This window comes from Pollicipes pollicipes, unplaced genomic scaffold (assembly GCF_011947565.3).
Source record: "Pollicipes pollicipes isolate AB1234 unplaced genomic scaffold, Ppol_2.1 Scaffold_6052;HRSCAF=7182_pilon_pilon_pilon, whole genome shotgun sequence".
NCBI lineage: Eukaryota > Metazoa > Arthropoda > Thecostraca > Pollicipedomorpha > Pollicipedidae > Pollicipes > Pollicipes pollicipes.
The window spans coordinates 20,512,061-20,528,014 of NW_023596805.1; the positions used below are offsets into that span (position 1 = coordinate 20,512,061).

Sequence of the window (15,954 nt, forward strand, 5' to 3'; positions counted from 1 at the left end):
ACTGTGGATCGATATCAGGCTCGCTGCCGGATGCAGCAGTTTCTGTCACATCGGTGTGAGACATCTTATGTTTTGCTTGATTCCGAGCAAACGCCAGGCTGGCCGTTGTAGTCCTCAGTCTGTAGCCTCAGGCTCAGGCGTTCTGCTGGGGACCACTGCAGGTGACCGCCGCCACCTCTCCTCGGCTGCAGTTATCCCGGGTGCTGTGGCGACAATTCTTCAGGTGGCTCTCGGAGCCACTGCAGCTGACGTCATCCATGTAGAAGTTTTCAGGTCCTCCGGCACCGTACGCGGAGCAGCAGTGTGCTCTCCCAGCGCTGAAAAAACAAGTGATCTTTTATTCCAGTAGTTCTCGCGATCACGAAATGCATTACCTAAGTTGCGTACCTCACAGTTGTAGTGTATGGAACGTCTGAATACATGACCAGTTAATGTATTGTTTCTGGCACTGGTCAGCTCATAAATGTGGGTAGTTTACTACTCATTCAGCATGATGTTGAACATGACATGAAATCCACGCTAAGCATCTTGCAGTTAATTGAAATTACATGGGAGCAAGTATTTACCGCCGTATCAATGCCTCACAAAATTTGGTAACAGTTGCACGCATGAAAGTAACCCCACCGGCGTCGCTGTTTGCCAGGGCGATCGAAGTGAGGGTGTTGTGGCGATGGACATTAAATGCAGCGTATGATGTTGCGAAAAGGAAAAAAGGTTCATAATGTGCCGGGAGTTCAAAAAATACAGCGACCTAAAACACGTACCTAAATCCTAATGTTCGGCAGACAACTGACGCGTCCACATCCTCCCACTCGTCGTCACAGACATAGCCCCAAGTGCCGCCGAGGGGTCTGAGTTCGACTCGGCCTTGCGCACAGGAATTACCTCCAGCCAGCCGGTACTCATCTGAAACGTCAACAGTGCTCACATGGCATAGTTTTCCAAGTTTGGATGGACGCAACCACAGCGCCATTCAATGGCCTCTTCCTTATATTTACTAACGATAACCCTCATTGCTCATGAATTTTCCGGCTCCTATCATATACGTCACGCGTAACTAACCGCTCTGTATTTATAAGGAAAGGGACGTATTCAGGGAAAATAAACCTGCGCATAGCGTACCGATCATTGGCGTCAGTGCGCGAAAAGCTGTCATGAGCGAGCGGAGGCTTGTGAGCGATTCACAATGTGTCGCTGGAAAAGGGCCCCACTCGCCAAACTGCACTGTACAAAATGCTCTGACGCAAAGCTGGCAGCGAGCGTGCCGGAAGCCCAACACACCACGGTCCAAGCGCTTTCACAAGACGACGGAACCACGGAATCCGTTGTGACGTGTTGACGCTTAGTAGCAGTAGTCAGTCATCGAGTGCAGCACAGCAACGTGTAATCGGTGTGAAGACCATTGAAACCTGGATTAATTCTTCCGCGTGATCCTTTTCTTCAGATCATCTGTTCTAGTAGTGAAATATGTGGCTACAAAGAAAGCCAAGTGCTGTGTGAGCGTCAATATTTTTTTCTAGCAGTGGGAGGTCGCTCATTGGCTGTTGGGTCCAAACGGCGACGTCATGTTCGCTTGGGGGGGGGGGGGGGAAGGGGCATTTAATGCGCGCGCGCATGCACGCATGCACACTCACGGACTCTCGGGGAAGCGGCACAAAGGAAGCCTTTTTTGCAGGTAGGAAGCTTCGTTGGAGCCCACAGGCGTACAGAAACAGCGCACCGTACATGTCCACTCCGTCATCCTCTGCCTCTGCCTCTAAATGATTGCTGCTGAACGCGGTGCGCTACCGTCTATTGCAGTCAATGTGAGGTTTCCTGATCACCAGATTGTCGAGTTGTAATTAATAGAGTTATTGTCGAGTTGTAATTGTAATTATTGTCGAGTTGCTGTCGAGTTGTAATTAATAGAGTTTTGTCGAGTTGTAATAGTAATTATTGTCGAGTTGTAATTAAATTGTTATTGTTAGTTGTAGTTAATGAGTTGTAGTTATTGTCGAGTTGTAATTAATAGAGTTATTGTCGAGTTGTAATAGTAATTATTGTCGAGTTGTAATTGTGAAAAACTGCACGCGAGGCCTGCGAGGGACACAAAGGTCATGGATTTCTCAAAATGCTCCATCGATGTATCAGTGATGAAATACTTTGGATTAGCGCGCGCCTAAGAGTCATTATGAACGATTGTGTTTGACAGAATTGCGCATTAATCCTCATCGAACGGACTATGTTCTTGTACGAGCGAGGGCAAGGTGCAGAATTGCACGTCAGATGACGACACAAACTGGCGAAAAGTTCGGGCATCTTCGGCGTACAAAAGGCAGCCGGACTGAGTGACGCACAGTAGAACGCTTATGAACATCGAAAGGGGGAGTGAAGCCGAAAGGGATCCTTCTGGAACACCTGAGGCATTGGTCTCCACTGGGAAGTGTTTCCGAATAAGTTTTAGGATGGTAATAATAAGTTGAGAAGTTTTCCGGAATAGCGAATATAATCTGAACGAAATGAGCTACCACCAGGGCGCAGCCAAGAGAGCTCGCTTCAAACGTGTACGTGTTTTTGTGTAGTTTGGTATTTGTGTATGAGGAAAATAGTATTAACTCGCATGCACAACCATCATATGACCACAGAGCGCATGACCTAAGGTCGGGTCATGACTTACTTCCATGAGTGTCCCGCAAAACACATGATCTCGAAATATGCAGTTCTCTAAAGCAATTTGGGGCACAGAATTCGGCGGGTATACTGAAAACCTGTTGTCGTGTCAATCTAATGCAAAATGAGGTCACAATGGGTCACGCGAAAACACGCCAGACCATATGATGTCACCCAAAGTCAATGATTTATTTTGCCAGTAGCGTAGAGGTTAGATGAACGAGTGTGACGCGTGTAACCACCTCTATGTTGTGTTTCTGAAGCTGGTGGTGCACAATTTCATGCATAAATGTGCCTGTTCTCAGTTTGTTACACCAGCATTGTCAAACGCCGAATGGGCTATGTATACCGCGTGCCACAGTTACGCGGTGCTGAGCGCCTGCAGATATACAGTACACAGTTAACTACCGCAGAAAAGCATTGCACTATTCGCATACCCGGTTAGCAATTCAATTTTCAAAGTCGATAGTTTAGAAATTTGACCTAATTTGACCTCCAACTGGTCAGCAAAACTACAACTATGTCAGCCTAAAATGGTAGTTTTGTGTCTGGATAATTTGGTCAAGAGCACATTGTGAAAGAAAGCAAAAAGTAGCGTTTGTGTGGGCTACTGATAGTCCAATCATGAACCTGACCTGACCTGACCCTCATGGGGAAACACAATGGCCGGGTTCCCTCGCATCGTTCAGATCCTTACCTCAAGAACGAGCAGACATTTGCCCTTCCGTTACAAATGTAACGCCTACTATTGGACACCTGCATCATGGCGCGACACTGCGTACATATTTTTCCACTTACAGCTTCCATGCACGACGCCCGGACAGACGCGTTCCGAGCACTCGCCCGAGTTGCACGTGAAGTTGGAGCGGTGCGTGGAGCAGTCCTGGTCGAAGGTGCATGCCTGGCCTGCGCTTACACCTGTAATGTTATATGGGTCAGCTGCAGCGTCTCTCAGTACCGTGATTTAACGATGACATTTCGCGTATACGCCACGGATAGGTAAGACTGGGCTTTGAACGTCAAGTCCGAGGTGCCAAATTTTGTTTCACGCTGTTTTGCGCCGTATGCGCCATAGCAGTCAGCACCAGAAATTATTTGTTTGCCTTGTGCACTGGAAATCGCCTAAGACTTTTATCCTGGTTTAGATATTCCTAAGGCCTCCGGAGACAAGGGGCTGGAATTAATGTCATAGATGTTTGTACAAACTCCGCCTTGAACACTGATGATACGGGTATTGCAACCACATCTCAAATGCTTGTGACAATGTGGAGTAAGGATTTGCACACATCTTTCATAAAGTGAGTTAGATTGCTGCTCACTGTTGCACTATCCATGGTGCCAGCAGTGCTTGCGCTTCCAGAATGATTCGACCAGCCATCATTTGGTCCCTACGTCTACAAGATCATTGATGCTGTTCTCAAAGAAATTTTCTTGAGGGAGCCGTGCGAGACACGCAGCATTCTTGACACACTCAACAGCGGTGGATGTGGCGCGGGTTTGCCGTCGGGCTCTGACACGTCCCACAATGGTGGATGCAGCGTGGGTTGTCGTCGGGCTCTGACACGTCCCACAGTGGTGGATGTGGCGCGGGTTGTCGTCGGGCTCTGACACGTCCCACAGTGGTGGATGTGGCGCGGGTTGTCGTCGGGCTCTGACACGTCCATAGTGGTGGATGCGGCGTGGGTTGTCGTCGGGCTCTGACACGTCCCAACAGTGGTGGATGTGGCGCGGGTTGTCGTTGGGCTCTGACACGTCCCACAGTGGTGGATGTGGCGCGGGTTGTCGTCGGCTCTGACACGTCCCACAGTGGTGGATGTGGCGCGGGTTGTCGTTGGGCTCTGACACGTCCCACAGTGGTGGATGTGGCGCGGGTTGTCGTTGGGCTCTGACACGTCCCACAGTGGTGGATGTGGCGTGGGTTGTCGTTGGGCTCTGACACGTCCCACAGTGGTGGATGTGACGCGGGTTGTCGTCGGGCTCTGACACGTCCCACAGTGGTGGATGTGGCGCGGGTTGTCGTTGGGCTCTGACACGTCCCACAGTGGTGGATGTGACGCGGGTTGTCGTCGGGCTCTGACACGTCCCACAATGGTGGATGTGGCGCGGATTGTCGTCGGGCTCTCACCTGGCCGGCATTCGCTGTTAGTTCGGTTCCAGTATCCTGCCGCACAGGCGCAGACACCGTCCGTGCACACCGAATGTGTCGTCACAGCCTGCAACGATTAGCCAACGCACTCAGTGGCGGCATGAGAGGGTGACGCTGTTATACACGGTCACATTTCTAGCGAACTGGCAGGACGTGTCAGATACTGGGCTTGACATGCAGACGCTGGGGAGGCCGACGGAGTCGCTTGCGTCATCTCAGCTCCACGCGCTCCATTTGTCATCACCTTTAGGGCGCATACAAAATCACTTGTGAGATAGACATGTCCATACAGATAGGAACGCAACCAACAAATCAACAGATACAAAATTAACTAATTTACGAAAAGACGGACCAAAACATTCCGGACATAATCTAGGCTGTTCGAACGTCTGGTAATGCACGGGCTCAGTATGATAATATGCTATTGTCGGCGGTGCGAGCAGGTAGGGGGTAAAATTTTTACTACATGGCGGATATTTTAGCGTTTCATTTTTCACTATTTACATTATGGTTTGGTGTTTCCATTGTTGACGGTTTTGAATGGCCTTATCATTATTTGGAAAATCGTTTAAATTTGTTTCCACCGATTATGCTTTAGCATTTACCTAACATTATTCGCGGTACCGTGTGCTATCAACTGTAATGTGTACGTTTTCAAGGCCCGCGTTTACCATGTGCCATGGCTCTCCATTGCACATCTTCACGGCTGAAAAGTCTGCAACGGAAAGGCTGTTTTGGGTGTTCTGTCAACCTTCACAGGAAACACATGCTGGAAACACTTAGCGCATTTGAAATACCCAGCCAGCAGAGAAGTGCGAAATGCAGACGCATCCTATGTTTAGAGCATCGCCCGCTGCACCAAGGGTGACAACGTGGCAACGCATGGCTTGTTTGAACAGGTCAATTTTGGGAACGATTTCAACTACTACGGATGTTGCCTGCTGCAGACTGTGACAAAAACCGTCAGCTTACAGATTGTAGTTCAGATCGTTTATTTAGCTGCCAAATGTCCCCTATCCTCACGGCTGTATAACACTTATACTGCATCACAGGCGTAGGCACGTTTCAAAAAGTGTGGGGGGGGGGGGCATGCTCGGGGTGTAGTTCAGGAACTTTTTCTGGAAAGAAGCCCGATGACCGGGGGAAGGGGTAGGTAGAGATTGAGGTAATCGCTCTTTATTTCAAATGTAATGACTTCTTTTCTAGACGTGAATCCTAGAGCTGTTAGGTCACCACCGCCAGCACCACACGTGACGCCCGCTCACCTGGCAACTCGCTGTCGGTCGTGCACGGCTCCGACAGCAGACGGGCTTGGCACTCACTTCTGGGAGATCCGCCCTAAAGCCGGCGGTGCACCGTGCAGGTGCCGTCGCTGTCACACTCGAGCTAGGTACTGCCCTGAAGCAGTCCGCGTTGTTTTCGCACGCGTCACCCAGCACCCTCCCTGGCAACAGCAAGCAGTCATGAAGTGGCAGCAAAAGGTCGCTTCGATTTTATCGAAACAGTTCGGTAGTGCTGGATTGACGTGGGCGTTGTACAACAGAACAGCAACAATACGGCAGTGACCAATGGTTTTGTTCGCAACAACATTGCGCAAAGTGTCGTGATATTCTTCACCACTTGCCAACAGACGCAGGATTAGAAATTGTTCATCAATAAGTCTGCCGGAGCATAGCGGAACATATATATATATATATATATATATATATATATATATATATATATATATATATATATATATATATATAAGTGAAAAAGCGTGAGTGTACTTCAGTCTATGCTCAAAAAAGTTGCGCACTCATTCCAACTCCGAAGACTTCAAATCAAGATATGACACCTATTTGGATTTAAACCCGGGACCCTGACATCTTGCATGCGGTAGCATCTTCCGTGCCCGTGAACGAGAGCTGCACAATGTGTCGTGCTTGCCAGCGGTTCGCAACGCTGCGTTACGGTCATGAAGACCTCCACGTTGAAAAAAACTAGGACCACTCAGTATTTTAGAATTCACTTGGTGTGCGGCTGTTGATATTACCTTGCTGAAATGTTATAGCTCATCCTAAAATTAACAAAACCATGGAGACGTGTTTGGCCGTTTTATGAACGAAAGCTGCTGTTGTTCTGTCTTGTAGACATAAGAAAGGAAATATCGCACAGAATCGGTCATGCTTAAGCAATTTGTGTTGTTTACTTGACATAAGCTTTAAGTCAGATACCTATGCTCGATGGAGACAGTGAGTGGAATTTACGTGGCCGATTACGAATGTAGACAGTCGCTCGAAGTCTCTTACATGGCAGACGGTTGACAGTAGTTTGAATGTTCACCAGACCGTCCAATAAGGCCTCCGGTCTGCAGGATACCGCTGCGACGGACTCCTGCACAGCGTCGAGCCGAGATGACACCGAGCTCTGCATGGAATTCAGCTTTGAGGCGAATGAGACCTGGGCCTCTTGCACCGTTTCCAGTCTTGAAGAGACAGAGCTCTGGACCTCTTGCAGGGAGTCAAATCTTGGGGAGAATGAGCTCTGGGCCTCTTGCACCGAGTCCAGCCGTGAGGAGACCGAACTCTGGGCCTCTTGCACCGAGTCCAGCCGTGAGGAGACCGAACTCTGGGCCTCTTGCACCGAGTTCAGCCTTGAGGAGACAGAGCTCTGGACTTCTTGCAGGGAATCAAATCTTGAGAAGAATGAGACTTGAGCCTCTTGCATGGAGTCAAATCTTGAGGAGAATGAGACCTGGACCTCTTGCACCGAGTCCAGCCGTGAGGAGACCGAACTCTGGGCCTCTTGCACCGAGTCCAGCCGTGAGGAGACAGAGCTCTGGACCTCTTGCACAGAGTCCAGCCTTGAGGAGACAGAGCTCTGGACCTCTTGCAGGGAGTCCAACCGGGAAACGAGAGCTGCCAGGGTCTGCCTGATGTGGTCCAGGTCTTGGGTCGTGCTCTGGTGGGCCGCGGCCGTGGCCGCTCTCACAGTGAACTCGTAGAAGGTGGCCAGCTCCGCGAGCACCTGGTCCATCGAGGTGTCGCCCGTGGCCGGGGTGGGCGACGGGTCGGCCCAGGCCTGGCTGAGTAGCAGCGTCACCAGCAGCGGCAGCAACATGGTGCGGCACGGTCCGAGGACGTGGCACAACTGGGGCCGGAGGCGACTCGACGCTCATGCCAAGTGCGGCCGGCAGTGTTTACTGTACAAGATACGGCCGAGAGACTTCATGGCCCTCACCCCGGGTATACAGACGCCCCGACGGTGGTGACGCGGGTCGGACAAGTGACTCATGGGGGGTCATGAACTGCCCTCGGCGTTGTGGGATCTACAGTGATTCAGGAGGGCGTACGCTGGGGCCGTGGGTGAGATCACCAGTCAGGGGATTCTTTCGATTGTGTTTGTGATTGAGTTTTTCAAGTGTCTACTTTATTCCATTGCTCACTGACAGACTAATAAAATTTTCCAAGTGTGGATCTGGGTTAGGGGTGGGAATTGGCGCTGACCGACTGAATGGAGTTATGGTACTGCATAGTGGGTCTGGAAAGCGATACCTAGCTGAAGATGTGGTGGAGAACTTCTGGAATGACGTCGTGGACCTCAATGCCGGTTCGTACCTGAGAATAACCTTGAATTTTGGAAAATCTATGGGACACAGACCAAAGAAGAGAAGGCAAGCCACCTCCGGGATGGGAGCCTCTTGATGAAAAAAAAACAGAACCAAACTGAAGAGCTTCTGAAGGTATCATCACTGGTGGGAGAGGGGTGTGAGGTCCGCCGTGACCCCAAACTAAACAATAGCAAAGGCACTATGTATGGCTATGACCTAGTGGACATCACTGAGGATGAGATCATTTACTGGTTTAAGGAGTTTGGTGTGATGGGAGCAAAGAGGTTTACGAAGAAGGTGGGAGGAAGGGTTGAGAATACCCCTACCATACTTCTCACATTTGGCGCGCCAATTTACCCCCCAAAACTGGACCACATAAAAGTTATATAGCGAACCGGACTACATAACTTATCATGTCAATGAGCATGTGCCCAACCCATTAATTTGCTAAAGATGTGGTAAATATGGGGACCCCGAAGGAAGGTGCACAAATGGCCGGACATGTCTGAAGTGTGGTGGGCGTGCGCATGAGGACGAATGTGAGGCAAAGTGCATGAGTTGTGGTGCGGCAGGGAATCCCCTATGCTGAGGCTAGGAAACGATACATTGCTAGTCACTAACCCCCTGCTCGAATGGCATACTCCACTGTGGCATGTGCCCCAACCGAAAAAAGGAGAGGAATTGAATGAGAAGGTGGAAACATTGGCGAAAAAGACAGATGAGATGACAGCTATACTTGCAAAGATGGCGAAACAACTTCAGTCCATGTCCATGTCCATATATTTCGTAACTTTCCACAATATCCAGTGGCTTTTTAGAAGTTGCACGTCATCATTGATAAAAACGGGCATAAAAGAGACAATGTGAAACCTAATAAAAATAGCCTAACACATCACACATCGGTCGAGGAATCATCTCGGTGAATCACACTACTGCATTCACATCGTAGCACCACACACAATCGAATTCACACACGCACCCACTCATGCGCCAACATTCGCCTCACTCAGTAGCAACTCCATAAGTTGGCGCTTGAAGCGGCCTAGACTCTGAACATTGCGCAAGTCGGGCGGCAGGCAGTTAAACAAATCCGATGCTCTGTAGCTAAATCGGCGAGTGCCAGAGTTGCTCACCGCTCGGGGGCGCCTCAGCTGGTTAGCCTGTCGCGTTTCATGAGTGTGCTCAGCAGTCCGACAAGGGAACAACCATTTCACATGATAAGCAGAGTCAGCAAACTGAGGCAGGCAGGGAGACACGTAATGAGTCCATGAGTGAGGAGGTGGTGCATATAAATGAGGTGACAACATGTAGCGAAAGTGAGCAAGTGACAAAGAACAAAGAAGATCAAAAGGCAGACCAGGAGGATACATGGAAGAAGGTCAAAGGTAAGAACAAGACCAAGAGCAAGGAAGATAAGGGACATGAGATGGATATCAATTGCAAAAATTATTAATATTTATCTTCCCAAAGCATTGGAAGGAAGGGTAGATCCCTGGAGAAAATTTGTGTAATATCTACTACCGGACGACCATGGGAGGAGGGGACGTAATTTTCCATATATATTTGTAATGACTATTTGTGTCTTGCCTTGAGATGATGCTGATATTTGTGATGTCGATGGTCACGGTGAGATGATGAGCATTGCTGTTGTTGTTGCTGTTGTTGTTGTTGTTGTTTGTTTGCTTTTGTTCTTTGGGGGCTTAGTTTGGATTTGGGGCAGGAAGAATTGTGATGTGCTTGTGTTAATTAGCATGGCCCTAAGCATTTTGCATTGGAATTGCAGAGGAGTTCTTTGGAGATGGCCAGAGGTTAAACCAGTGCTCCTCAAGAAAGATCTTGGCGTTATCTGCCTTCAAGAAACCCATTTTCTTCCTGCTGGCAGGTATGATTATCGGATGACTAATTATACGCTATACAATGGGTATGGAACCATAAATGGAAGGCGAGGAGGGACTTGCATATATGTACCAACAACTATCCACATTTCCAAATCAATGTGAATACTCTACGACAAGCTGTGGTTCGTTTAGTGAAGGTTGGTAGACGCGATTATGTGTGTGTTCACTCTATTTACCCCCCAGTGAGACAGTGACATCGCCTGATTTAGATAATTTAATTTCTCAGTTACTCGAGCCGTTTATCCCATGCACAGATGCCAATAGTCGACACTACATGTGGGGCGCAGATCGGTGCGATCAAAGAGGTAACCTGTGGGAACATGTGGTACGACAACATGCATTGCATATTTTGAACGATGGGTGCCCAATAAGAATGGATGATTATACTGGCCTTTGGTCACACATAGATATAACCCTCTCATCCAGTAGTATGGCAGTATATGACATGGTGTACTGACAATGATCTGCACTCTAGCGATCACTGTCCATTGTATATTACATTCGAAATGGATCAAACAACGGAACTCAACCCACACACATTTCATTGGTGGAATGTGAACAAAGCAAAATGGACAGAATTTGCGGACAAGTGTGATATGCGATTTGAGGGAACGGCTAGTATCGACAAACTTGCGACTATGACTGAGGCTATAGCCGGAGTGGCAAAGGAAAACATTCCTCAGAAAAAAACGGGAAAACAAAACATAGCTGCCCTTGGTGGAACGGAGAGTGCAAAGACGCTATCCGAAATCGTAAAAGGGCACTTAACCGATTTAGACGGAATCGACAGACTGTCCACCTAATGAAATACAAACAGGCTAGAGCAAAGGCCAGGCAGGTTATTCGTAACGCCAAAAATAAATCGTGGGAAAAACCTTTGCATGAATTCAACTACAGCACTCCTGTACAACAGATGTGGGGTATTACACGCAGTTTTACGAAAAAAGAGAGGTCACAAAGGCCGCTACCTGTTTTGAACATTGATGGTGCTATTATTGATGACCCTGAGGAGGTAGCAGATGTGTTTGGAAAACATTACTCCAATACTTGTGCTTCCCAGAACTACCGCCCAATATTTAGGAATCGTTTAAATGAACTGATACAATGAATGCAAAACTTTTCCTCTGACAACAATGAGGTATGTAACGCTGTTTTCACGATGGATGGGCTCTAACAATCCATTACATTGTGTGGAAACACCTCGATAGGCCCAGATAAAATCCATTATGTTTTCTTCAAGCATATGGGTGACAATCTGTTAGAGGAAGTTCTGAAAATGTTGATATATGGTGTTCGGAAAGCTTTCCAGTCCAGTGGAAACACTCCATTATTATTCCAATTATGAAACCTGGCAAACCGGGCGATAAACCTGAATCATATAGGCCGATTCAGCTGATGTCGTGTTTCAGTACATTAACGGAAAGGATGGTGGTCAAAAGACTTTTATGGTACATAGAAAATAACAATATGATATCAGAGTATCAATGTACTTTTAGGACGGGAAGATGCACCTCTGATCACCTAATTCTACTAGAGTCTGAGGTCAGAAGAGATGTTTTCTACCATACATATACATTAGCGGTCTTCCTTGATTTAAAGAGCGCATATAGCCTGACATCAAAGGTGACACTCCTGACGAAAATGTACCAACTTGGTTTCCGAGGACACTTAATACATCACCTAACGTCTTATCTAGATGGTAAAACCTTTCAGGTGAAATGCGGTGTACTCTCAAACATGTGTGAACAAGAAAATTGGCTTGTGCGGAATGAGGTGATATCCCCTATTCTTTTCAACATCATGATAAACGGCATTTTCAATGATGCCCCCAGAAATATGCTCAACGCGCTGTATGTTGACGACTGTACGATGTGGGTGCAAGGAAGAAGGATTATGCCATTAATCGAGAGAATGCGTGCAGCACTGGATCGTGTTTGTGCGTGGGCAGACAAATGGGGGTTTATTTTTTCGCCTCTGAAGTGCAGCGCCATTATTTTTAGACGGTTTATGAAGGAGCGAGAATTAAGGAATATGTGGGAACTTAATATTTATGATCAGCCTGCACCTTACTCTGAGCAAGTAGAATTTCTTGGGGTCATGTTGGACTCCAGACTTGACTTGAACAAATATATTGAGTACACCAAGGCAAGGGCTTTAAAACGAATATCAATTCTAAAATGTCTGGCAGGCCGAGGATGTGGCGCTGATAGAGCCACCCTCCTAAGCATCTACAAAGCGATGATCAGGCCCATTTTGGAGTACGCATGCCCTATCCTAGATGGGCCAAATAACACAGCGATCGAGTCACTAGAATGTGTTCAAAATGCGTGCTTACGTATAGCAACGGGGGCGTCGAGAACTTCGCCTATCTTTCCATTACAGGTCGAAACAGATGTTCTTACCCTTCGATTGCGGCGACATGCATTGACAGTAAGACTATGCATGAAGACACGAGGCGAGGACAATCATTTGTGTCAGAGACTTATCGCTGAAACGGCTTCTTTGCACCAAGTGAAAAGAGAATATATGAAAAGAATCTCTGATTTTCCACTGTACGAAAGAATGGCAAGCATATGTAACGAGACAGAATTCGACTTCCCTCATGACTTAGAGACAAAGAAAGGTTCCATACCACCTTGGAAGTTACGCAAATGTGAAACCAAAAAACTCACGAATGAAAATAAGAGTACTCTGAATGTACGTCAAATGCAAAATGACTTTTGTGAACTAAGAATGGATACCGCTGATTTTACTTATATTTTTTACGGGCGGTTCAAAAACTACTGAGGAAGTGGGCGGTGCCTACGTCCACGGAGAAAGCTATGCTCGATTTAAACTGCCAGGAAAGTGTTCAGTGTTTGTTGCTGAAGCCGTGGCTATATCTCAGGCAGTGAAATGTGTGGAAAGCAAGGGTATCCCGAAAGGTGTGATATGCACTTATTCTTTGTCGGTGGTCACTGCACCAAAACATTATACTTCTAACTATCCGGTGATGATACATATTTTTGAAACCTCGCACCGTTTACTAGAAAAGAGATTCGAGATTACAATCGTGTGGATTCCAGGTCACTGCGGTATATAGGAAATGAAATAGCAGATGCGCAGGCAAAGGCGGCAGTGCTGTTAAACGAAATACTTGAAACCCAAATAGGCTACAGAGAGAACTTACCGACTTTGCACTCCGCTATAATAAATTCTTTCAACAAAACCTGGCATGGGCACGGACCTCATACAACACTGAAAGCGGTAAATGAGAACATAGGACAATGGGACTCCTCAACGAGGATCAACCGGCGCGAAGAAGTCATCCTATGCCGACTACGACTAGGACATACAAGATATACACATTCGTTCCTTATGGATCGAGAACCAAGACCTACCTGTGAGAACTGCGTGTGTCCTCGAACAGCACAACATATGTTAGTGGAATGCCCATTGTTTGCGCGTCAGCGACGACGTGCTGTGGAAATCTGTCGCAAATATGGAACGCCACTTAATATGAAATCGTCAATTGGCAATGCTTATCCAGTTCTTATTGACAAAGTGTTTAAATTATTACGCCTTTGCAAGCCTTTGGAAGAACTATAGTACCAGTGCATACTTCCGCATGGGCATGTATGACAAACCTGAAGCTTGTAAAAGTGTGGTCTATCATGTGTATGCATGCGTTTTTATTTTTGTTTTTCTTTTGATCCACCAAGTAATATGATTACTGTGTGTGCCGTTTATCAATGAGTTGAAATTCAATGCGAGGTCACAAATGTACTCAAGTCTTGTGAGGCATCGTTATTGGTCATGTATGGTGGACGGTAGTATGAAAGCAGTGACTGATCCATGTCTCCCCGTCTCTCTGTCTGTCTGTCTGTCTGTCTGTCTGTCTGTCTGTCTGTCTCTCCCCCCCTCTCTCTCTCTCTCTCTCTCTCTCTCTGTGTGTGTGTGTGGGTGTGTGTGTGTGTGTGTGTGTGTGTGTGTGTGTGTGGTGTGTGTGTGGTGGTGTGTGTGTGTGTGTGTGTGTGTGTGTGTGTGTGGGTGTGTGTGTGTGTGGTTGTGTGTGTGTGTGTGTGTGTGTGTGTGTGTGTGTGTGGTGTGTGTGTGTGTGTGTGTGTGTGTGTGTGTGGTGTTGTGTGTGTGTGTGTGTGTGTGTGTGTGTGTGTGTGTGTGTGTGTGTGTGGTGTGTGTGTGTGTGTGTGTGTGTGTGTGTGTGTGTGTGTTGTGTGTGTGTGTGTGTGTGTGTGTGTGTGTGTGTGGGTGTGGGTGTGTGTGTGTGTGGGTGTGTGTGGTGTGTGTTGTGTGTGTGTGTGTGTGTGTGTGTGTGTGTGTGTGTGTGTGTGTGTGTGTGTGTGTGTGTGGTGTGTGTGGTGTGTGTGTGTGTGTGTGTGGTGTGTGTGTGTGTGTGTGTGTGTGTGTATACATCGTTATTAAACGCTCTATGTGATTCGGGTAAAAGCACCGGCCAGGACTAACACGACACCATTTCGGGGTGATCGGAAGCAGTGATCTAAATATCCACACATGTACACTGCGAAAATACTGGAAACCTGGAGACGGTCGGGCTGGGCAAACTTGTCGGGCTGAGCGAACCGTAAGCATAGACGTGACCTGATTGATAAGGTAGCGATATATGGATATTTAAATGCGACACATGAAGAGCAGATTCTGTGCCAGAGTGCTGACAATCAAACGGGTGTGCCACCGCGATTCATGTCGTGTATCGTTGTAGTTGCGGGATCTTATGCTATTGTTTGAGTGTGGAACGAACGAGGTGATCGAAGAGACCAGGCCTGTTGGTATGAATGAGTAGTTTACTTGCATGTAGACCCAGTGACTCCTAATTCTGTAGCTCTAGATATTATTAATTACTGGGTACTAATACATCCTTTGCACCAGGATCCATCCCGTGGCCAAATCTTTCATTTTCCTTTACTATGCCTAGTCTCCATAGTATACCAAAAGAAAGCTGCAAGGAAAATCTGAATGCAAAAGGGACGCAATGAAGGCAACTGAAACGGACACTTAAGCCCAGGAGGCTATGTGCCCTAATCCAAGACAAGACAGACAACTGACCTCGGCTGCGGGCCCCAAAAGATGGAGCGTGCCCGAGCAGGTTATCAGACGGCCCCCAGCAGAAGCGTAAGGGTCAGGGAGGAGCGGGCAGCGCTCGCGTCCGCGCGTGGCGGAGCGCTCAGCTGAACTGAAGTGGTCCGATAAGTGGCACATGGACCCCAGTTCGGCTTAACGGGCCCCTGCTGGAATTGGGTCGGAGCGCACACCGTTCGATACTGAGGACCCTCACTGGCATAGCACCCTTCCATTGCCCCGATATGCACAATCGTCATAAATTATCAAAATAATAAAAACTAAATCGTCAAAAACAGCGCACAGCGACCACGTGCGGATAATCAAAGGGCCAGGTGGAGGTCGCGATGTTGCTGCATTGCATACTGTTCTAATTCAAGATTTTGACACATGCAGTTAAAACGAATAACACTGAGCCACAGAAAAAATCGTTGAAATTTAATCATTTTTCTAAAGGTGTTTTCTAGGCGACACGGTTCACATCACACCCGATTGACTCGTAGGTTCCGGCTAGGCTGCGGCCGTCGCTAAATACATGGAGGGTGTGTACGTGTAATGGCCGAACTGTGCATAGCAAGAGCATCGCATAAATT

The 15,954-nt window shown here is 47.7% G+C and overlaps 1 long non-coding RNA gene across 1 annotated transcript; it reads right to left on the reverse strand.

Annotated features, from left to right (window-relative positions):
* Positions 1-82: 82 nt before the first annotated feature.
* LOC119104523 (uncharacterized) lies at positions 83-6,151 on the reverse strand. Its single transcript, XR_005094950.1, has 5 exons — positions 6,061-6,151; positions 4,775-4,862; positions 3,448-3,567; positions 765-906; positions 83-317 (listed from the first exon to the last, which is right to left on the reverse strand). It is a non-coding gene; the product is annotated as an uncharacterized LOC119104523 (long non-coding RNA).
* Between the last annotated feature and the right edge of the window lie 9,803 nt (positions 6,152-15,954).